This window comes from Pogoniulus pusillus, chromosome 2 (assembly GCF_015220805.1).
Source record: "Pogoniulus pusillus isolate bPogPus1 chromosome 2, bPogPus1.pri, whole genome shotgun sequence".
Lineage (NCBI taxonomy): Eukaryota > Metazoa > Chordata > Aves > Piciformes > Lybiidae > Pogoniulus > Pogoniulus pusillus.
Genome location: NC_087265.1, coordinates 9503052 through 9526199, shown reverse-complemented (window position 1 = coordinate 9526199; position 23148 = coordinate 9503052). Strand labels below are relative to the sequence as shown.

At 39.3% G+C, this 23148-nt stretch overlaps 1 protein-coding gene across 5 annotated transcripts in view; it reads left to right on the top strand.

Moving 5' to 3' along the window:
• The window catches only part of MGAT5 (alpha-1,6-mannosylglycoprotein 6-beta-N-acetylglucosaminyltransferase), a 141726-nt gene that overhangs the window by 25865 nt on the left and 92713 nt on the right, over positions 1–23148 (top strand). Inside the window, exon 1 of one of the 5 annotated variants that reach the window (XM_064156046.1) lies at positions 10122–10139. The exons of the other annotated variants lie outside the window; for them this stretch is intronic. The gene's annotated coding sequence lies outside the window, so the exon portion shown is untranslated. Of the gene's footprint in view, positions 1–10121; positions 10140–23148 lie in introns of those variants that run through there. 5 annotated transcript variants of the gene reach the window in all.

Below are 23148 nucleotides of genomic sequence, written 5' to 3'. Positions count from 1 at the left end.
TGAAACTTATTTCTGGTCATAGCTACCTGCCTCTCTTCATCAGCAATGGCAGTCACAGAATCACAGAATGGTAGGGGTTGGAAGGGACCTTCTATAAGTTCATCAAATCTAACCTCCCTGACAGAGCAGGGTCACCTAAAGCAGATCACATAAGAACACATCCAGGTGGCCCTTTAAAGTCTCCAGAGATAGAGACTCCACCACCTCTCTGGGCAGCCTATTCCAGTGCTCTGCCACCATCAAAGTAAATTAATTCATTCTCATGTTTAGGTGGAACTTCCTGTGTTCAAGTTACCTCTTGTCCTGGCTCTGGGGACCACTGAGAAGAGTCTGTCCCCATCTTCCTGACACTCACCCCTTAGATGTTTGTAAGCATGAAGATCCCCTTCAGCCTCCTCTTCTCCAGGCTAACAGACCCAGCTCTGTCAACCTTTCCTCATGTGATAGTCAGTGTGTAGTACCAAGTTTAAAACCTATAGATGTAATGATGATAACTGTTACTAAGTCAGTAATGCCACTCCTGGGAACACGGTACCACTGAGATGCTTTCAGGGAATCTCTGTGTTCTTTACCCAAATGACAGGCAGTCAGGATCTGGAGTATACTAGTGTACACTGAAGTGGCTAATTATTTGGTAGTGCAACTGATGATTTCCAGGTGCAAATTACTATAATATGCTCAAATAATGCATACAGCTAAGATCCTAGAGTCTGCATCTCAGAAGATTGTTGGCATTGTGAAAAGGAAACTAGACTGTAGTACAGAAAGTGATTCACATCAACCAGTTGATCACTTGATATTGTAATAAGATGTTATCACTTGGTCATATAATAAAAAACCTCAGTGCTTTACATTAGTAGGTTGTAATAATAAAAAGATAATGTGCCTATTGGTAAATGGCACTGGAAGGTTTTGTGCAGGATATATGTTGCAAATTCCAGTTCAGCTGAACAGAACTCCTTCAAGATAAAACAACACACTGATGTATTTTATCAGATTCTGGGTCCAAATCTCTTGATACACACAGTAGTGCCAGCTCTGGTTGCCATGGCCCTACAGATATCTATTATTTTTGTATGGTTTACATAAATAGATTTCTGTGATTTGAGGATATTATATGCTCTTTGGTTATTATATTTGATATGTATTAAATAAGATGTGGAAATGTACATGGATAGCAGACCAGTGACTGGTGTCTCTCAAGTTGTAGTGTGCAGCTCATCTGTTAGATGAGACTATGGATACGCATGGGCATTGTACTGGACTGGTATTGATTAAAATTTTTTGTGCCCTCCCCAACATTTACTCAAAAGAGCCCTTGCATTAGACACTTCGTATACCAAAAGCTCTTCTATTGCCATTACACAGGAAATTCCCATGATCGTTTGGCTGGGTCTTCATTTCATTGGTAATGGGGACTGAAGTGAAAGGGAGGGAAGTAGGAGGATGTCACATTCATATGGGCGATGTCAATCCTTGCGTGACATTCCTGCACACACAGTTACAATCATGCTCTTGTCTCCTGAAAGCAGAAGAGGCTGCAGTTCTGTGGGCAGTGTTAAGAGTGAAAAAGAGCAACTAACTCCCCAGGGTTCTCCCACACAAGCTAAGACAAATTTTGCAGTTCTTCAGAGCTGTGGGTTTTATCCTTTTGTCTTCTCTTTCTTTTCTTTCCTCTCCCCCCATTTCCTGTTGCCTTCCACACCAGCTCTAGAGGGTTATTTGTGGTGCTTTCAGGGAAGAAACTGATCAGCTGCTGCTCATCAAACAGTTGTTGGGGTAGATGGAGCATTCTCTCTCACTGAGGCTTTCTCTGCCTCCTTTGATCCTTGAGAACTGCCTTTACAACTGTCCATGCCTACTTATCTTCCTCTTCCCATCTTTCTTCTCCAGTTTCTGTATATCACTTGTGGGTTTTATTCCCTCCCGCAATATAGAAATAATTAATATAAAATATCTGCAGAACTTAATTAATTTGCATAATTTTTCTAAGTCTGAAAAAGCTGAAGCTGTAGAGATTTGGCACTTATGTGTATGCAGCCAATCTGAGTATTGCATAAATCACGTAGAGCTTCAGCTCTCTGTTCTTTGTGTATGTATGTGGTTTAGATACACTGGCGTTGTTCACGTAGAAAGAGGTTGTACTGCCTAGACACTCAACTTCTTTGGATAATTATTTTTTTTAATCACAGCTCTGATTATGAGGCATCAAAAGGAGGCTGTTTGTGGGAATGGTTTTCAATTTATGTGTGGATGTATGGGATTAAGCGCATTCATTACACTAGGGAGACGTCTGGCTGTCTTAAGAGCTGCTAGTGAGGTTCTAGTCATATCCAGTGTATTCCTTGAAGAGCACAGAGTTACATGGATACTTGGAAAGAGACATTTTAAAGCAGGATTTTGAAGCCAGGCAACACAGAAATCAGAATCCTTCTCTGAGGGTGAAGGTACCTGAAAGAAGATAGTATTGAAAAAAGTCAGTGAGAAGATTGGTATTTAGAAAGGGATCTGAAATAAGGCAACAACAGAGTACAGTACATGTAAGCTTAAATATATAAGAATTGACAAAACTTGTCTTTAGTTGCTTAGGATGAAAGTAGATGCTTTTCACACATTTGTTCAGCATACTGTGCAATGTACTCTGGAACTGCCTGGGCAACACAATGGTTTTGTAATAACTTGCATAAAATGTCATTGATAAAATACTGGAATTATGGAAACCTGTTGAATAACATCCATTCTTTTATACTGGGGATACAGTTCTTTTCAAAGCAATTTAAGAAGACTTATGTCATTTACTTGTCTAAGTGCAGCCAAGATTTGTGGCTGAAGTACACTTACTTGCACCTGATGCTTGGTAGAAATTGTGGTGGTGAAGGAATGCTACAGAAATCCACTCTGCATAGACACGATTCTTTGTAAATAATCCAGCAATAAAACTGTGTATCTTCAAACAATGTTTTGCACTTCTGGGTGGTTTTCTAGTTTTATTTAAATCCTTTGATAGAATGCACCAAAGTTGTTGAGGATTGCTTTCATATTAGTGAGTTATAGGTAGCCAGACTGCTTATTTAGTAAACCAGACAAGTAAGACTGGCCTAGTGTGGTCACAATATGTGTTGGTTGGAGTGCAGCAGAAAGGACCCGTGAGCTCTGACTCATCACACTGACCTTTAAGTCTGCAGCTGCCCTGTTTATCAGGACTGATGATGGTAAGAGATGATAGTATTTGGTGATTTTTTTAAAAGACAGGTAGATGTGGTGCTTAGTTCTTTCCAACCAAAATGATTCTGTTATTACTTACAGACTACTTATACTCCGAGCACACAGAAGTAATTGGCAGCTCTTGCAACTTCTTCAAAGTGAAAATAGCTTCTCACCTAATGTGCAAGTGAGCAAGCCATCTCTTCACTTAAAAAATTCTGGCATCTCTGAAGAAAGCTAATCTTGGTACAGTTTTTCTGGAGGGTCAGTCTTAACATGCATCCAACCCTCAGAATTAGACTTGGGAAAGAACTTGCTAGGAAAAGAATGGAATCACTTAATCTGGAAAAGACCCTCAAGACCATCAAGTCCAATCATTAACCCAGCATTTCTAGGTCACCACTAACAATGTCCCTCAGTGCCACACCTTTTAAATTCCTCTAGGAGTAGTGATTCAACCACTTCCTGGGCAGATTTTTCTAATGCTTGACAACCCTTTCAGTTATAACTTGTTCACCTGCTTCTACTGTTAACTAGATCTGCTTCAGTTAGCAAAGGGTAAAACGTATGGGTGTTTTAAGTTTTTCCACTCTTTCTCTTCTTACCTTGACTGCAACTCATGTCAGATCCCTTGGGGCTGTCGCTGTGCAGCATCGCCTTTGCAAAGCTAATGAGCTTCATGACAACATAACAGCAGCCCTTGCCTGTGCAGGGCCTGCAGGAGCTTTATCAATCTTGTCCTGTTTTTGAGTAGGACACATTTCTCGACAATATTGACTGTAGAAGTAGCAGCAAATTCTGCTTTAGGGGTGACTTACTAGCATTTTTGTGGAGAAGCACTGGCTGTAATGTATGTATTTTACTGAATTCATTAAGTCTGCAAGGCCTTTCTGAGGTTATAAGATTGTTAGGTCTTCAGATTTGAGTGACTGACTCATACAATCTTTTACTGAACTGGTGATAGAAATTTGCAGTAAAGTATGTTGTCCCATCTGCTCGTGGGTTAAATGAGTCCTGCCCTAGAAGGTCAGTCTGTCCTGCCTGTGAGACACATTTTTATTCCATCTGTTAATATGAATGCTCTGAAGATGATGCCAAGGAAGTATTTACTAAATATATACACTTTTCATGGGAATAGAGAGTCCTTGAGCTGATTGAGTTTTCTTGAATACCAAAATTAAAAGACCTTTTGACCACTCTCAAAAGACGAGTGTTGGAAAGTGATTTCATGTGATTTTCATCACATAGGGATTTCCTTTCTCCTCAGATTCTTCTACATTCATTTGTGATGTTTATCTGTATTAGAATGATTTTTGCATTCATTTGTATTCACATATGTACTTTATATATATAATGAATGTATTTGTGTTCATAACATACAGTGTGTAGAATATGACTATTAAAATACTAAATTCATGTAGAAAACTGATACAATATAAAAAACAGAGCAGTGAGCTGTTTCTTATTTTGAGGATAACTGGGAATATGTAAAGCTTAAAATATGGGTCCCTTCAGTTTTTCCATGTCTATGCAAACCATGAGAAGTAGTTGAAAAGATAGCTTTAAGTAACAGTTCTAAAAAATCTCAAGTTCTCTTATGAATTTTTCATTTAGAACTGTGATTTGACTTTCCAAGTGTAGCAAGCATAATATAAGAAATTCTAAAGAAGTTTTCATTTTTTAGTATTTTTTTACCCTCTAGCACCTTAAGAAGGATGTTGGGGAAAGCTGGTGTTGAAGAATTCAGACCTCACTCCTACTCTTTTACAAATTGTTGTTAGTATTCCTGGTTCCATGTGTGAGCCCAAGGTCCAGGCTCATGGTTTAAAACTATAAACAGAGATGAGATACTTTCATACAAGAAAAAATGTGCACAGATGGAGATAATCAGAAGTGATTTAAATGTGTAGGCTCTCTGAGAGGTGCCAAAAGCCCACAATACCAAGTTGACATTGATGAGGACTACAGGTGCAAAGTACGCTCAGACATATCCTTAGAGTCTGATTTGTAGAAGGTGTTCAGACACCTACGGGAGGACTCAGGAGTGCCTCATTAGTGCAGTGGGAGTTGTGTATTTGGGCGTCTTCATATATCTCTTAGACACCTCTTTGCATCTTTGTTGAGATTTCTTTAAAATTCTTGGGGTTTGCTGTGCTGTTGACAGTTGCCACAAATGAAGGTTTTGGTTTTTTTTTTTAGAGCATGTCTCAATTATTTATAAGAAGTTCTAATATTGTGGGCTAAAGAGTATATATAAGAAAAACTTTCAAGGACAGTACTTTGCATAACAGAAAGGATTTCTCTGGAATGTAACCTGTTTGACACATTAAAATTCAGGAGAACGACCTACTGTGCTTTAAAAGTTCTTATAAATGAAAAAAAAGAACCCCAACCAACAACAAAAAAACCCCAAACAATTTCTGTAGTTACACCTCTGAGACATCTGTTCTTTGAAACTTAGAAGAAAAAATATTCCAGAATTTACTAACATATTCTGAGTGTTTTTTATTGACAGTCATCTGGCATGACTGGCATAAACCTCCTTATTTTTCCTCTGCGTGTTACTTCCATTTAAGGCACACTTTTGTAGTACAGGAAAATGTTGGTGTTGGCAGAGATTCAGAATTTGCTCTTATTTCTTAATAGCTGTGGTGATTAAATGTGAATAGTAACATAGCTGTTTTTATTTAATAATAAAAACTGTAAATGGCTTGGATTTTTTTGCATTGACATATTCTTGTATGCAATTCCTATATTGCACAGTAAGACTCCATTAAGTTAATAAATCAAGCTTCATGTTTCTGAAACCATTTTAATTTCCATTTAAAGTCTTTTCTAGCCCTCCAAATTCCAAATAGGAGGATATTGAAAAGGTGTGGGGGGGGGAAAGCCCAAGTTGTGCAATGTCTGGACATACTTTCTATGAGGTATGGCCATTTTCATCCTATAAAATAACCTAATTGTTTTAACAGGCAAACACCCCTCCCCCCTTTCCAAACTCGTTTTCATGTAGCAAAATTTGTCTCTGGCTTTCACAAGTGAAGCCTTGTGCTGACAGCTGAATTCTTTATTTCCCTGCACCTACTGGTTTGACTGTGTTCCCCTTACCCACCCTTCTTCCAGTCCTCACTGAAACACGATCTTCTTGTCTTACACAATCTGTCATCCTACTCAGCACTGAGGACTTGTTTCCTACCTTCACCTCGCCCATGCACTACCCACACGACTTTGCTATCAGATACAGACTGTAAAAAGTGCCTCTTTGCTTTCTCCCATGTTCTTCTTTAACAGGTGAGAATTCTCCATTCGGTCTTGGAAAAATTACTTCACTGTTCTCCTCAAATGCCTTCTGAAAACTACTTTCCTGTGATGTCTACGGGAGGGGTTGGGGAAGAGATGAGACTGCCAGTCTCATTAGCACTGCTTTCTGTGGTTTGTTTCTTTGTGTTTTCAGTCAAACAGCTCATTCTTATAATTTGTTTGTGCACAGTTTGGCTGCTGAGCACAGACATAACTGTGTCCTTGATACTGTTGTTTGACAAGCTGAAGTCTCCACATCCATACATAGTATTTACTGTAACACAAATAGTGGTCTAAAAGAGTAGATCTAACTGAAAATCTTGTCTGTACCATTGATGTGTTCACTTGTGTAGTCCACTAAAATCCAACCACTTGACTAGATAACAGTAGTTGTGGTGATTTCTTTTTAGTTCTTTTTCACTTTTGTTTTTCTGCAGGCTATGCTGTATGGTACAAGTTGATATGTTTCAGGACCTAGAATTTAACTTCCCAGACAGAAAAATATGTGTAAGAATTTTAATTTTGGAAAAATATGATCAGGGCTGGGAGTGTTTGGTTTTGTTCAGGTTTTTATTTTTGTGGGGTTTTTTGGTTGGGTTTTGGGTTTTTAATCACATTTTATTAACATTTGTTTTCCATATGTATGTGTTGTTTGAATTTTGTGCCATGTCCTTGCATCTGAGATATTGACTTAAAACCTCTTAACTGTTTTGCCTTTAACATAGTTGGATGAGCTAATTTCTCCCTCTTGTTTAAACTGAAATCTTAGGTCAGGTGGAGATGAACATGGTATCTTCTTACAAATTTTATTATTCCTTTAATTTCTTTTAATTCTGTTTTTATTCTATTTGGCACATAAAGTTATGTGATCCATTGAAACAAAGGGATTGCTGCTTTTTTTCCTTGCCTTAATTTTGCTTTGAGTTTGGTTTAGGTTTAACCAGTCACATTTAATTGCTTTTCTTGAAAAATCATACAACAGATGTTTAATTTGATATTCTTTCCAGACCTGATCTGAAATTTTCTTGCTGTGTTGAAATAAATTAAAAAATGAGTGGAGGAGGAGGCATATTCATGTTAGTGAATATATTTTTATTTAAAATAAATTTAACTCAGTGGATGATTTTTTATAGTAGTTATACAAAGCTAAGTTTAAAAATTAATCTTGACAAGCTCCTTGAAGAAAAATTGTGGGATGTCTTGGCACCTTTCTCTTTTTAAAGGGAAAAACTATCAGCTCTTTTTCTCTGAAAACAAGATTCTTGGATTTGACTGTAGTGTGGGAAGTTTTTTTGGTGGTGGTTTCTCTGACACTTTTCTAAGGCATTCTGGTTTGCTTTTTAAATCTCCCTGGTGTTTATTTACTTGCAGTGTTTGCAATGTCACTTCAGTTTTGCTCATGAGACTTTTAAGACATTTATCTTTCACCTACTGCTAATGTTAGATCTTTGCTGTACTTTGTCCTTCAAACTCCTCCTTCCTTCTCCCTGTCTCCAAAGAAGACTGAAATGTAGACTAAAGTGGAGGAAAATGGCAACCTGTTGGTTATTTTTTCATTATCATGCAGACTTAAAGGTGGTTTTCTTCTGTATCTCTAAAGCACATTTTACAAAAAATCCTGTATGTTTGGGAGTTTGCTCAGCCTGGAGAAGAGGAGGCTCAGGGGACACCTTACTGGTCTCTACAACTACCTGAAGGGGGGTTGTACCTGGGGGGGGGGGGGGGGGGGGGGCTGTCAATCTCTTTTCCAGGCAATCAGTGACAGAACAAGAGGACACAGTCTCAAACTGTGCCAGGGCAAGTTTAGACTGGATGTTAAGAAGAAGTTCTTCACAGGAGTGATTGGCCAGTGGAATGGGCTGCCCATGGAGTCACCATACCTGGAGGTGTTTAAAAGAAGACTCCATGAGGCCCCTAGTGTCATGGTTTAGTTAATTAGAAGGTATTAGGTGATAGGTTGGACTCGATAATTTCAGAGGACTTTTCCAACTTGGTTAATTCTGTGAGTCTGTGAAATCTCAGTATACACATGTGCAAATTTCCTCAAGTTGTGCATGCTTGTCAAAAATATACTTCATGCTTTTTACCCTGCTAAACTTACTCCAGCATGATAGAAGCGTCCCTGTTCGAATATTGAAAGCTGGCATGGAGATGGTTGGCCTTCAATAGAGAAAGAAATATGGTTTTATGAGGTTTTACACATAGTACATGATAATACTTAAGAGATAAATAATGAGAATTACACTTAATTCTTTCAGAGACTAGTGGTATATCAGATTTTGTCCTGTGTTTTGAGTGAAAGTGTTAAAAAAACAAACCATGTAACATTTCTCCCTGTCTCCTCAAAAAACTATGCCAGCTGAAATAGGGAGAATTACCTAGTTCTTCATTACCATGCAGGGAAGGAAAAAAACAGTTTTTGAAAAGTGAGGTTTCATTTTTTACTTGCAAAATGTCAAGGTAATTGCAAAATATCAAGATTGTTGTGTTTGTAAATTCATTGAATGGTTTGGATTGGAAGGGACCTGGAGGCACAGTGCATTTAGTATTATAAAATTTATGGGGCATTAGATACAGATGGATACTTTAAGGAAATTGGTAGAAGGTGACTTCAAGGCAATGGGGACAAATGTTTCTGCTCATGTTATTTGTAATATTTGCCTTTACATGCTTCCCCATCATTTTTGTGGCACCTTACTGCTGTGGGAAGGTGAAATGTAAGGGCAAAATGTTCCAACACTGAACAGTTTTCTCTGTGAGGACCACGTACAGGAAAGACATGATGAAGGATCATGGAGATGTGATAGGAAAATGCAGATGATATATTCTAGTCAGTGGTAGCATCAAGTTACTTAAAAGTTCATGAAATGAAGGAAGGACAAACTGCCCCACTCCCACCTCCAAACTTTCTAGCTGAGGGCAATTTTTTGCATTTCCTCCCTGTAGAGTTGGGAGGGGCCTTTTGGAAGGCTGTTGTATAACTTTTAAGTCTAACATGTGAAGTTGTGATCCCAGTACTGGGAATAGAAGCCAGAGTTGCCATTCCAGATTTATCTGTCGCACTGCAGACTGATGGTGTCCATAGTAATGGGCATTTTGGATTCTTTACCTAGGCTGAGAACTAGATGCAAAAATGTTTATTTTGGGTACACATACAGTCAGTTGCTCTATCGTTAACAGGGGCAACAATTGCAAGTGAATCTCTACCTGTGTTAGAGCCTAACAAGCCATAGCTTCTCAATTTCAGTGACCTCTGGCTTGCAGGCATAAATCATAAGGCACTATTGCAGTCAGTGCACTTAATACTGTGCAGGTTACAAACCCACTGAAAGCATTGATTGTGTCTGCTGGAAAGAGCCTTTGTTTAATGACACAGGTACAGTTTTGGTAGTATCTTTTCTTTTGGTCAAGCTGATAGAAGCTTTCTCTGTTTTATCATCCTCAAATTGCTTCAGTTTATTGCTGAAGATAATGACATGATAATTTGGGGTTCACTTCTCAGTGCTTAGCATTGACTCCCCTGCAAACTGAAGCAGAGATCTATTTGAGTTCACAGGTGTTGGACCCTGACAGATTGGAACCTTGTGCCTCAGCCAAACTCATAAAACTTATTGCATCTATAGAAGAAGTATTTGGTGAGTTGGGTGTTGGGATTTTTTGGGTTTGTTGTTGTTGTTGTTGTTGTTGAAATTTGAAGTTTAGATGGCATATAAGCAGAGGGGAAGAGAGAACAGATGAGATATTTAAATCATACTTGGTAAAGAAATCTGAAAAATCTGATAGGCACCAAAATCATTCTGTTCTCTAGCAGTATGTGCCTCTTGGTAGGTGCTTATATAAAGATGCAGAAAGGATGTTATGCAAGGAAGTGTTTCTTTGCTTGACACTCACTACGCAGCCACCTGCTAGAACATAGCATTATGGATGATTCCCAGTATGAGATACGAAAGCTTTGCTGCTTGTGATGAAGTATGTTTACTAACCTTCAGAAAGCAGGGGGGGGTTGTTAGCAAGTAGAATTGAAAGCCTGATACAGCGAATGGATATAAACTTTGAAAGTAGTACATAGTCTGGAAGACAGTGTTGTGTTAGTAAGAGAAACAGAGCAGGCAGCTGCCTTCTTGCGTAGAAAGCTTCTCTTACTAGGTACTTGCTGAACTAGAACTGTGGACAAGGGTGGGTTGAAAACATATTCTTTTTTGGCTGTCTTTTTTGGTTGAACAGTCTCCTCGACACTTGTGCACTATTTAATGTAGGCATATGTGACTGGTAGTCTAAACTCAGTATCAATAAACATTAATTCTGTGTTGTCAGACTGTTGAGGGGAATTTATTCTCAAAATAAAAACAGAAAAACTGATGGAAATTGTTGAAGTCTATAAAAGATGGTTAGTTTTGTCTCTTGTCACCTGTGGTGAGATATATTGGTGTACAGTGTTTGAGAGTATCTGCCTGCGTGACTGTGTATAGAATGTGTTGAACAGGGTGGCTGATTTGGAACATTTGAAAGTGTTACTTACAGTTTCAAAAAACGTAAGTTTAAAATAACTCTGAATTGTCTCTGGCCATATGTGAGGAGATCATTTTCACCAATTTAAGTAATGAATGTTACCCTCAGCTGCTCTCAGCTGTAAATGTTTAATATGTCATTTATACCATGTATTTTCATGTTCCTTCACAGAAGTGTTGAATACTTCCTTCCAGTGCCTGAGATTTTATTTACGATTCTTGTCTCCAGTATCCTCTAAGTGCCTGTGCAGTAGCCTTAATGTAGACTCGTAGTGTCTTATGCAAAGATCTTGTTACATTTTGCCCTTGCTGACTACTGAGACCTGAAGAAATGATCATACTTCTGAATGTATATTCCTGTAATGGTACAGATCTTATTTACACACTAAGGGCCAGATACTTTTGAAGTAAATCAGTGCAAGTGTTAGGAAGATCTGACCCAATGAGAATTTCTTTTTTTTTTTTAGTTAATATATTGGCAAGGCTAACAGCAATATTGAGGAATAGTAGTTATGAAGTAGTTTCTCATTATCTTGGTTTATTTATTTAAGGAGTGTCTAGAAATTGAAAGGTCAGATCACTGTTCTAGGTCAAGGTGAAAGCTTTAGCAGCTTAACTGTATGAGGAAATACTGATAACACTTTTGACGAGTGACCTCTTTCCTTAGTTAGTCCTATTTGTATATGGAAACTTATTAGTTATGGATTACCAGTTACACTTTGTGTCTGATGGCATACCACTCATTATATTGATTTAGTATTATTTAAGATTTGCTGATGTTTTCCTTGGTCTTGTGTGACCCAGTGTATTCAGCCATTCAGTTTCATCCTTGTCTGTCAGGCTGTTCTTTCTAGTGACCTTTTCATCTGCTTTTTGCTTTGTTTACTCTCTCTCTGGACTTGCTTTGAGATGTTTCGTTACTTCATCTCCTCGCTCAGAGCATTTGTCTTTCTTCTCCTTGCCTCACCTTTCAGTTTCTTAACCAGCTTAATATTTAGCCTTGTTTACAGAAATTTTTTTAATTATTCTCTCTTAAATTTTCAAGCTGTTTCTTCCCTTTCTTACTAACTTCTTTCGCTACAACTTTCTTCTCAGCTTGTCGATCAACAGTTGCATCAATTGCTGCATCAGTGTAATGTTAATGACATTTGCAAATTATTCTTCAAAATTAAAAGGAAGACCTGAGCTTTATTTCTATACTGATACTATTTTTCTGGAATGTCTTAACATCTAAAGAGTATGAATATAAAATTTCTGCTTCTTTGATTTTTCTAGTCTGTTTTCAAATGAAAACAGGCTCTTTCAGTCATCCAATTTTGTCCCTTCTAGCTTCTGTTTCCCATTGGAATTTCAGTCAAGCTGATGATGAAATTGCTGCAAGCTTTCTGTAATTAGTAGCTGACGCAGAAGGCCCCTACTAGCACAGTAAGGAAAGACATGAAATCAGAAGAGATGGTGAAAAAATAAAATCAGAAAATTAAGTTGCTAATCTTCTCTTTAAAGTATTTGCATTTTGTTATGATGGATAAATATATGGGTGTAAATTGCAGCAAAAGAGGTTCCGCCTCAATACAAGGGGAAACTTCTTTACTGTAAGGGTCACAGAACACTGGAACAGGCTCCCCAGAGAGGTTGTGGAGTCTTCTCTGGAGAATTTCAAGGCCCGTCTGGATGTGTTTCTCTGTGATCTGTGTTAGATAGTATTGCCCTGCTCTGGCAGGGGTGTTGGACTCGATGATCTCCTTGGGTCCCTTCCAACCCCTAATATCCTGTGATCCTGCGACAAATGCCTGTGAAATGGGTCATACGTGATCTGGGCAGCCTTTGAATGTTAACATGCTGCAGGAATTCAGGAAACCTTTTCTGATATAGTTACAGCTTATACAAGCAAACTGAACTCTGTTTTGAAGTGTGTTCTGTCTTAGTAAATCAGCAATTGTGTGCCACTTTATAGCCAATACGTGCAAAGGAAAGGCTGGGGTTCTTTGTGTCTCTGTTTGACCATTCAGATCACAGACTGTGCTATGTTACTTGAGAGAATAACTGCAGGTAATTGATTTATGAGCTTATTTCCTTGGCACTTTTTGTGATGGGTATCTGTGGTATGCATGAGTGTGCTCTGAATGAGACATGCTTTTTAAGTGAATTGATAACCCTGTTAATAACACTTTGGTTTATATAGAGTACTCTGGGAAATCACAAACTGAATGCCTTTTTAATGAAAATATTCTGGGAATGCAAGTAATGTTCTTGAGCTGTTGGTATTCAGTTGTTAAGACCAAGCTAGATACGATCTGCAGCGCTGTCCTTCCAGCACTGACACCCACAGTCCTGAAATACAACCTATGATGTGGTGACAGGTTCTGTTTTGCAGTCACACTCCTCTTCTGCTGTGGTAATTCTAATGTAAATAGAGGTTTTGAGAGTGTGTGATTTTATGTCTATTAAAGGCAGACTTCAGACTTCATTCTCTGGTGTATTTAGGGATAACTTTCTTGTATAAATTCTAACTAGAACCTTTGAGAAGGAAGAGGAAATTCGTGACCACTCAAGCACTCAATATTGTAAATAATTAAATTTACCAGAATGTTAACATTTGCATTTACCTTGGAACTGCACTGTGGGAGCAATAAGGTTTGCTTTCAGTTAAGCTGCTTTGCTACCAAACCCTGAATGAAAGGGTTGACGGTACTGTCAAAGTATTGTCCATGCTTTGGAAATGAAACCTTTCTGGTAATTTGGATCATTTATAAAATGCACTGAGGAATTAAAGAAAGTTCATTGCCCAAAGCATTATTGCACTGTAGCCCAGAACAAGCAGGTGAAATAGCTATCTGAAGTATTAGTAGATTATAGATTATCAGGAGGACCTGAAAATTTGGAAGTGAGAGGCCAAAGAGAAGAACATTGTTGTTAATAATAGGATATAAGCAATGAAGAGAGCTTCTGGGGTTTTGCATCTTTTAGTGCTTTGCAGAACATCAACTCAGATTTCAAACTCAGAATCCTTTATTGCTTGCTAGGACTTTTTAAATTATTTCCCAAATTGTTTGTGGTAGGTTTGTGTGTCCTCCCACCTCTCTCTGCCTATCAGTAGACTTGAGAAAAACTACAAAGTGCTATTACTGCTTCACTCCCTTTATGCTGTCTATGCTGCCTGTTCTGTACTCCCCCACCCCTGTTTAGCGTTGTAAGGGCTACAGCCAAAGCAGAGCTATTCTGGAAAGCTGGTGTCTCCCAGCAGCACAGTGGTTATAATATAATAAGCTACAGGTTAGAATGTGCTCGTGCTTGGCCTGGTACTGGTTCTCATTTGAAAATACTATTACGATCATGGCCAAGTTGTTCAACATTTATCATAGGTTATGGTGAAGTTTAGAACCATTGTGAGAAACATGTGCAGAGGTTTTATGTCAAGGTTCATGTTATTACTGTTTGCTTATGACTGGATAGATCAGTACTGTGTAGGTATTGAAACTTCTGTGTAATGTGTTCTCTAATAGTTGCTCAGTGGCTCTCTTTCTCTAAAGAAACTAGCCCTCTGTTTTTCTGGAGGAAAAGCATTGCTTTAAAGTGTACTCTTGGTTTTAAAGTTGTGTCTTTTGTGACTGTCAATTTCTGCCTGAGTTTTGTTGATGGTGTGACGAGCTAGGTGGGTGGTGGGAGAGCAGTAGATGTGTACTTTGGCTTTGGCAAGGTTTTTGACACTGTCTCCCATTACACCCTCATAGGTAATGTTAGGCAATATGGACTAGATGAATGAACAGTAAAATGGCTTGAGAAGTGGCTGAATAACTGAGAACAGAGGGTTGTGATCAATGGTGCAGTCTAATTGGAGGCCTGTGGCTAGTGTTGTTCCTTAGGGGTCACTCTTGGGTCCAGTTTCATTTAGCATATTAGTCAGTAACCTGACCGAAGGTACAGATTGTACTCTGAACAAGTTTGCTGAAGATGCGGAACTGAGAGGAGCGGCTGACAGTGTCAGGCTGTGCTGCAATTAAGCAAGATCTGGACAGGGTGGAGAGTTAGACATAGGTGAATCTCATGCAGTTAAAAAGGGCAAATGTAGAGTTCTCAGTGGGGAGGATTTATCCCATATATCAGTACAAGTTAAGGGTTGACTTGCTGGAAAGCAGCTCTGGGAAAAAGGACCTGGGGGTGCCAGTGGACAAGGTCACGATGAGCCAGCAATGTGCCCTCTTGGCCAAGAAGGGCAGCAGTATGCTGGAGTGTATTAAGAGTGTGGCCAGCAGGTCAAGGGAGGTTCTTCTCCCTCCCTAATCTGAGACTGCACTTTGAGTACAACTGGCTCCCCAGTTCAAGAGGGAGAGGGACCTACTGGATAGAGTCCAACAGAAGGCCACAAAGATGATCAGGGGACTGGAGCATCTCTCTTGAGAGGAGTAGAGGCTGAGAGACCTAGGGCTGTTTAGCCTGGACAAACTCTTGGTGCCAGCTTAGATGGAGGTGGGAACACAGAGGATGAAATGAAGCAGGCTATGATGCAGATCACTGGCTGCAGTGCATGCCCGAGTCTCTCCTCAATACCAGGGAATTGTATACGCTGTGAGAAGGTAGATTTTCTACTCAAACAAGCAGCACAGCTAGAAGATTAAAGGATGAAGTTCACAGGCTTAGAAGAAAATGGGAAGCAGAAGATGAGATAGACAGCTGGTGCCAGGCTCTGACTGCCCCAATGGAGAGACAGGATTACCCATTAAGAGATACTGAGGGTCAAGTACCCCCTGTAGCTACCCCCTGTCAGGTTGCAGCCAGTAACCTAAAATAAAAGAGGGAGTGGAGGCAAGTCTATAGGCAAAGGAGTAAACAAATTCCTGCCTTGTCCACATCCCACCCCCCAAACTTCCCCTACCCCTTCAACGTGGGGCTCTGGCAACAAGTTCTCACCCATTGTGGTGGGAGTGTTGCTTCAGTTTTTAAGTGTCCCCCAGGTGCCCTTGCAGAACAGGTTCGATGTCCTGCAGATACAACTGGCCAGTGAGGAAGGCAAATCATCTGGTTGGAGGTATTCCCAAATTTAAGGAAACCTAAGCCCACCATACAAACATTTCATATCAAAAAGAGAAGCGTTGTTGTTAGAGGAGACTCCCTTTTGAAGAGAACAGAAGACCCAATATGCAGACCTGACCCACTCCAAATGGAGGTCTGCTGCCTACTGGGGGCCCAGACCAGAGATGTGATAAGAAGGCTTCCCTCCCTTGTACAGCCCACAGATTACTACCCATTGTTAACCTTCCAGATAGGCAATTATGACCTTGGAAGAAGAAAATTGAAGGCTATCAAGATACACTTCAGTGCCTTGGGTCAACTGGTCAAGGGAGTGGGAGCACAGGTAGTATTCTCCTCTATCCTCCCTGTTGAAGGCACTAAGCCAGAAAGAATGAGGAGGACTCACCTGTTCAGCTCTTGGCTTTGAGCCTGGTGCCTCCAGTAGGACTTTGGCTTTTTTGATCCTCGAGGTCCCTTCCAACCTAGACCATTCTGTGATTCTATGATTTAATAAGTGTCTATAAATATCTGAGGGCTGGGTGTTAGGAGAGGGAGGAACAGGCTCTTCTCACTTGCTCCCTGTGATAGGGCAAGAAGCAGTGGATGTAAGTTGCAGCACAAGAGGTTCCACCTCAACACAAGGGGAAACTTCTTTACTGTAAGGGTCACAGAACACTGGAACAGGCTCCCCAGAGAGGCTGTGGAGTCCCCTTCTCTGGAGACTTTCAAGGCCCATCCAGATGCCTTCCTCTGTGACCTGAGCTAGATTGTATGGTTCTGCTCTGGCAGGGGGGGTGAACTCAACAATCTCTTTGGGTCTCTTCCAACCCCTGACATCCTGTGATCCTGGAAAAGAGAAGACTGAAAGGGCATCTTGTAATTTTGTAGATATATTTAAAGGCTTAGAGTTGTGATGATGGGTCTGGACTTTTTTCACTTGTGGCCACTGATAGGTCAAGGATACAGACTGAGAACACGGGAAATTTCACTTGAACTTAAGAAGAAACTTCTTTACTTTGAGGGTGCTGGAGCACTAGAGCAGATTGCTCAGGGAGGCTATGGAGTCTACTGTGGAGATGTTCAAAATCCACCTGTGCAACCTAATCTAGTCAAATGTGTGTTGGCAGGAGCATTGGACTAGATGACCTCCAGAGGTCCTTTCCAGCTCTAAGTTTTCTATGATTTCTTGAACAGGTGCAGAACTACAGGTATGTTGTGGTGGTTTGGATGTTATCTGCCCCACACACACTTTTGAATTTGCCCCAGCTGCTCAGATGGGCTCCAGGAATATAAACGAAGCTATTTATTTACAGCAGCACAATATACAAGGTTGTTATTTACAATATATACAGTTATATACAGAAATATACAAAGGAAAAGTAATACAGAAGCACAACTCCCCTCCCAGAAACCTGAGTCCCCAGGAGGGGTTCTCAACCACCCCAGCACCTCCCCCTGCCCCTCTCAACCTTACCCCAAATCCTGAGAAAGAATAGAGGTGCAGCCAAGAGGTTAAGAAGGAAGGTTAGTGGCAGCGAGGTTAATGAGATGTTACTTAGTGTGAAGCCAAAAGCAGAGTGAGAGACAAAATGGAGAATGGTATCTAATGTTTTCTTCTTTTTCCCAGACTTCTCAGCAGGACTGCGAGAGAAGAGACACAACCATGTTTTCCTTTAATAGCCAATTATCTACTTTCTCTCACCAAAACATTCTAGCCTGCTTCAAACTAGCACATATGTCCATTTAAACACTATGACAGTGGGAATGCATGTTTGTGTTAAGATGTTGTTATAAATTCACAAAAAAAGTGAGCTGTGTAGCTTTGATGCTGTTGCTGTTCCGGTAACACTACAGTTACTCATCAGTTAGGATGGGCTAGATTGCCTTTAAATACCATGCAAAGTTGATCCCTGTGACAAATTGTTGTTACTTTCAAATAGAGGTAAGAAACATGAATAACTTTGATTTCAAGGAAAGTGCTCTTCTAATCTTCAGTGGTATCAGCTGTTGATAATCACCAGTGCTGATAACAGGATACATATAGGTGATGCAGGAAATAGGTTAAAAAGATTTTGCTGTTCTGCTAATTTTCAAATTAGATATGAAGCAAATTGCAATTTTATCCTTTTCAATAATAAATAGGACTTAAATGCAGAAACTAGAGCAGTGGAATAAACAGCAGCACTGTTGCTTCCAAACAGGTGACTATGTTGAAATTTTAATGCCATTAAATTTTATGCTTTGGAGATGCAGCTTGTATTTTCAGCCATTTGTCTGGCCACATAAGTTGGAATGTATTCAAAATGCTTGCCAAGAACAAATCCATTGGAAGAAATGTTATACTTTGACCCAGGTTCAAGATGTTCTAAACCAACAAGAAATAAATATTTCCAAAGACTTAATGTTCAGCTAAGTTGTGGGTTTTTTCTCCCTATGTTCTGAGATACACTTTCTTAATAACATACACATACTGATTTCCTATGTTTCTCTTTCTACTTTTCCTCTTGTTTGAAGTTGACTCTTCTATATTATTCCACTGGCATTTGTCATTACAGAAAGTTTCAGTGTAGAATCCTGTAGCAACAATTTATTTAAACCCAATTTAATGAGAATTTATTTTTGTTTTGATTATCCACTATCCTCAGCAAGTGGCAAGAAATTCAAGCAGGTTAATTTTCTTACACAGATGTTTGCCTTCTATTTTTGAAATACTTTTCCAGTAATTTGTAATATTTTGTGCATAGACATGTTCAGATCTTTCCTTAAAGCTTGTCCTTTATTTTCAGTTCTCTGTCTAGGATCTAGTACAATTGCCAAAGACTACTTTTAGTGTGTTGACCATCAAGCTGACAAGGGAAGATAGCTGGGCATCCACAATGATGGCAGCTTTCTTGCTGAATACAAAGAACTTTTTGACTTTCCCCTAAGAGTTGGACAGAGATGCTGTTGAGAGTTACTTGTTTTTTCTCTTGGACAGATTGCAAGATATGATGTAACAGGCTGACTTGCGGTTAATAGCAGTGGGTAAGACTAGAGCTTGGAGTATCAGCTTGATGCAAGAGATGAGCTAATGGATCTGATTTCTGTATAATAAACTTCTTGAAGCACTAAGTAGTTTTGTTGCTTTGATTATAAGCTGAAGCTAATTTTATTACTAATTAAAAATAAATGACATTTTGGAAGTAATTTCATAGCAATGTCTGCAACCTTTTGCTGCCACCATGTCCTAAAGAAATGGGAGAGAATTACCAGAAGCCAAGTTGCACACATGGGATTACAGTGTAAGAACTGAGAACATTTTGCTCACACTTTTGGAAGATTTCCAGGTGATCTGAAATGTATGAGGCCATGCTTCTCTATAGCTGCCATATTTATACCTTCCACAGGACAAATGCCAAGTGTAAAACAGAAAATCATGCTAGAGCATATCGTATAGTAGCCTTTGACTCAGGGTAGTTGTGAGGAAGGGGAGACAAAAAAATGTGTACTTGTATTCACACTAGAAATATGGTAAAGCTTATTGGTCATGCATCCTATTTTAAAAATTGATTTATTTTAATGAAGTAGCTTAGAGATTTGTTTGTTTGTTTGCATGGGAGTGTCAGAGGTGTGAAAACATGACACACACATACTTGTTTCACTGGTTTTAGGAATGCTGTAGATGATGACTGGTGCTCTCAGTCTCTGTAAGTTACTTCTTGCAACATAAAAATAATAATAGTAATAATATCCCCAGTCACCTAATCTCTTAGTCAACATGCTGATATCTCAAAATGCTCTTTTTTGTAGGGAGGGAGAGAATGCTGGTTTGGGTGTTTTGTTTTGGTGCAGCAACCAGATGGAAGTTGTTAGTATACCCAGTTATTTGCCTGTAAGTCAACTTAGAAATGTGAATAGATTTTCTTTGTTCAAAGTCAGGAATGTTCCTGATTTTCTGAAGGTCAGGGAAGTCCTATTCCTAGCCCTAAAATTAATTCAGATTATTAGTCTCTAAGTACTTATTTTAAAAAAAAGTCAGGTTAATTTGTGATTCTTGTCTTAAATGCATTGCTTGCAGTGGTGTTATTTTATTGATAATCAGTGTTTGAGCCATAAAGATTTCAACTTGTAAGGATCTTTTCTCCTATGGATTTTCTTCTAATCCTTTTTAGCTTTTTCTGTGTAAACTTTCCTTCCTCTTTTTACTCTTTTACCCTGAAATATCAGGGTAAGCAAACAACACTAACAGGGAGAACATCTGATGGTTTAATTTCTGGGAGACTAAACTACAGAAAAAGATATGCTAGGTAGAAAACTGGAAACATTTTTGAGTGCTCTGTGAAATCACAAACCCACATGGGGAAATGAAGATGGGGCTTGTACCCAAACTATTCATAAGTGAAGAAATTTATTTTTGAAACTGAAGGCTGCTTGCTCAGGAAGAAAATTTGGTTTTGTGCTTTTATTTTCTTCAACTTTCATCCCACACCCTCCTGCCAATTTCTACTACATGCATACACTCAAAAGCAAACATGCCTAACCTAAAAAAAACCCAAACCCAGAGTATTTATATTCTTACTCTCCCTCAGTCCATCTGTCCTGCTTCTACTGTTGTGACCCAGTGTTGTTCTGCTTTTCTCACTTCATGAGACTGCATCCCAAATTGCCACGTCAGGCACAGTACATGGTGCCATTTCAACTGTAGATGGGTGGTGAGAGAGAAGACATAGTGACATCTGTCAGTTAGAAGAAAAGAATGGGTTGGCAGAAGTGTTGCTGAAAATAAACTTCAGCAGCAGAAGGAAGAGCAAAACTAAGAATGCATAATTCTAAAGAAAGTGATTTTTGCATTTATTTTATGTATTAAGGATCTTACGTTATAGAATGTACAGGTGCTTAAGCATCTGTTACCAGATGAATCTGGTATAGTTCCATGATTTTTTAGCTGCCTCTTCTCACCGAGATGCTAAGAATGGAGGCTGCCTGTGAGGCATGTAGAGAATATGTTCGCCTTTAACCAGTTGGAAGCTTCACCAAGGCTTTGGACTTGCAGATGTGGGTTAGTATTATCAGCTTTGCTAACATGTTCCTGCTTCTTCAAGGACACACTGTTATATGTCTTGTATTTTGTAGGACTGATCTCTGATAAATGATGGAAGTTTGTTTTAACAGTAGCATTTGAATTACCTTAAAAATTTTTACTTGAACTGTTGAAATAAATTGGTTGTTCAATGACTAGTAGCTGAAATCATTGGAGTCTTCCAGTCTTAGTTGTAAGTGAACTCTGATTTGATCATATTTTACCTCTCTTCCAAAGTAACCGCCAGGTTGGTGGTTTTGGTTAATTTGTGAGATTTAGTTTCTTCTGTAGTCTTGTAAAATGTGATGTTGCTGAATTTATCTCTAGGAATAAAAAGCAGCAGCTAATGTAAGTTTTTGTTGATAGGTTGTGGTTTTCTTCCTTTCTTGCTGTGATCCAGTCAGGGGAAGAGAGCAGGGTACAGCCCTTCTCACCCTCGGTGGGTACGGAGTCAGGCTTTCACTTCCTACTGTCTGCCCTCCCATTTATGCATTTTATGTGGTCAGTGAGTAAATGGCACCTAAACTGCTTCTGAGCTCTGAGGGTAACCACTGGGGTCCAGGATTTTGTTTAGGTGTGTGGATGGTTTATATTAATAGAATGTATTTCCTACATTTACAGGGTAATTGCCTTGTCATTACCTGAGTCAAAATGTGTGTCATATGAAGATATTTCATATGGTATGAGCACAAGATACTTGACATGTGTGAGCACACGTGTTGAAATGCCAGTATTCTTACCAGAAATCAAGCTGCTTCTCTAATATAGTTTATCCTTTCTTATCCTCTTTGAACACAGTACATGCCTGTTCTTTGATTTTGCTTGACTGTATTAAGTTTTAAGTGGTGGCTCATCCCATTCTCAGTGCTGTGTTTTGCAGGAAGGAAAGGTAGATTCAGCCTCCAGATGGACCAAAGAAAGCCAACATTTTGCAATAAGTACAATCGGAGCCCGGGGGGTCAGGGTGTCTTCAGTATGGATTGCTCTGTTTCAGAACACATATTGGCCAACTGGGCTGGGACATCTGCTGAGATATTCCTGCAGGAATAAAGAACTGCAGTACTAGGAAATCCATTAATTTGCATTCAGTTTGGGTTATAGTGCACATCTGTTTAGGCAATGCAGCTGCAGAGACAGTGGTTAACATCAGACTGGAATTCTAGTTTGCGTAGATGTCGATGCTTGTCTGGTTTAAACTATGAAAACCTAGCAGCCCCAGTCTGGACTCATTTCTCCTAGAAAGGAAGTTTTAGAGGATTGTCTATGTCTTTTAAGACACATTACATCAGCTTCTGCATGAAGCATTACTCCTGGCATCCTTTAGCAGAGAAGTGGTGGGATATAGCAGGTGTTTTCACTCACTGCTGTGTCTTCTGGCTCTAGGTCTGGTGTGTTGGCAGTTCATGGGTTTGATACTTGGAATTAGTGTTAGCTTTTAGGTTAACACACCCTTCATAAGAACAGAGGAAATTCATATGTTTATGGTTGTCCTCAGTTGTTCTGTAACGAGTTGTTCTACAGAATTAAACAGTTGCAAATAGAAGTGCAGCTTGCCCTCTTCAATAAACAATCAGGAAAATTGATCGGTATTTGCATTGGGATCCTGATGTGTGGATTTTTAACATCACCTCTTTGAGCTGGTCGGGACACAATAACCCATTGTGTGGGGTCAGGCACAGCAGCACGATGTTGCAGCAGAATGTGCATTTAGAAGGCTGATAGAACAGTTTTGAAACAGCTTTAAACTATAACAAAATTTCACTAGATACTCATTAACAATGCAGGTTGCTAATGGCTGATTATTACTAGTTCCTAGCCATTACCACTGCATATTCAGAACAATTAGTTTGTAACAATCTCTTTGTAAATTAATGGTGAGCACACAGTACCCCAGAGCTGTCTTCTGTACTGATAGATGTGGTCCTCGATGGCAGGATATTTGAGGCTATCACAGGTGCCTTTTTGCTAGTGGTTTTATTTCTCCTTTTCAGCTCTAACTGCTATTAAAAGAAAAGCAGATTTTTTTCCAAATCTCAAGGTTGCACTTTAGCAGTAACTAATAACTGA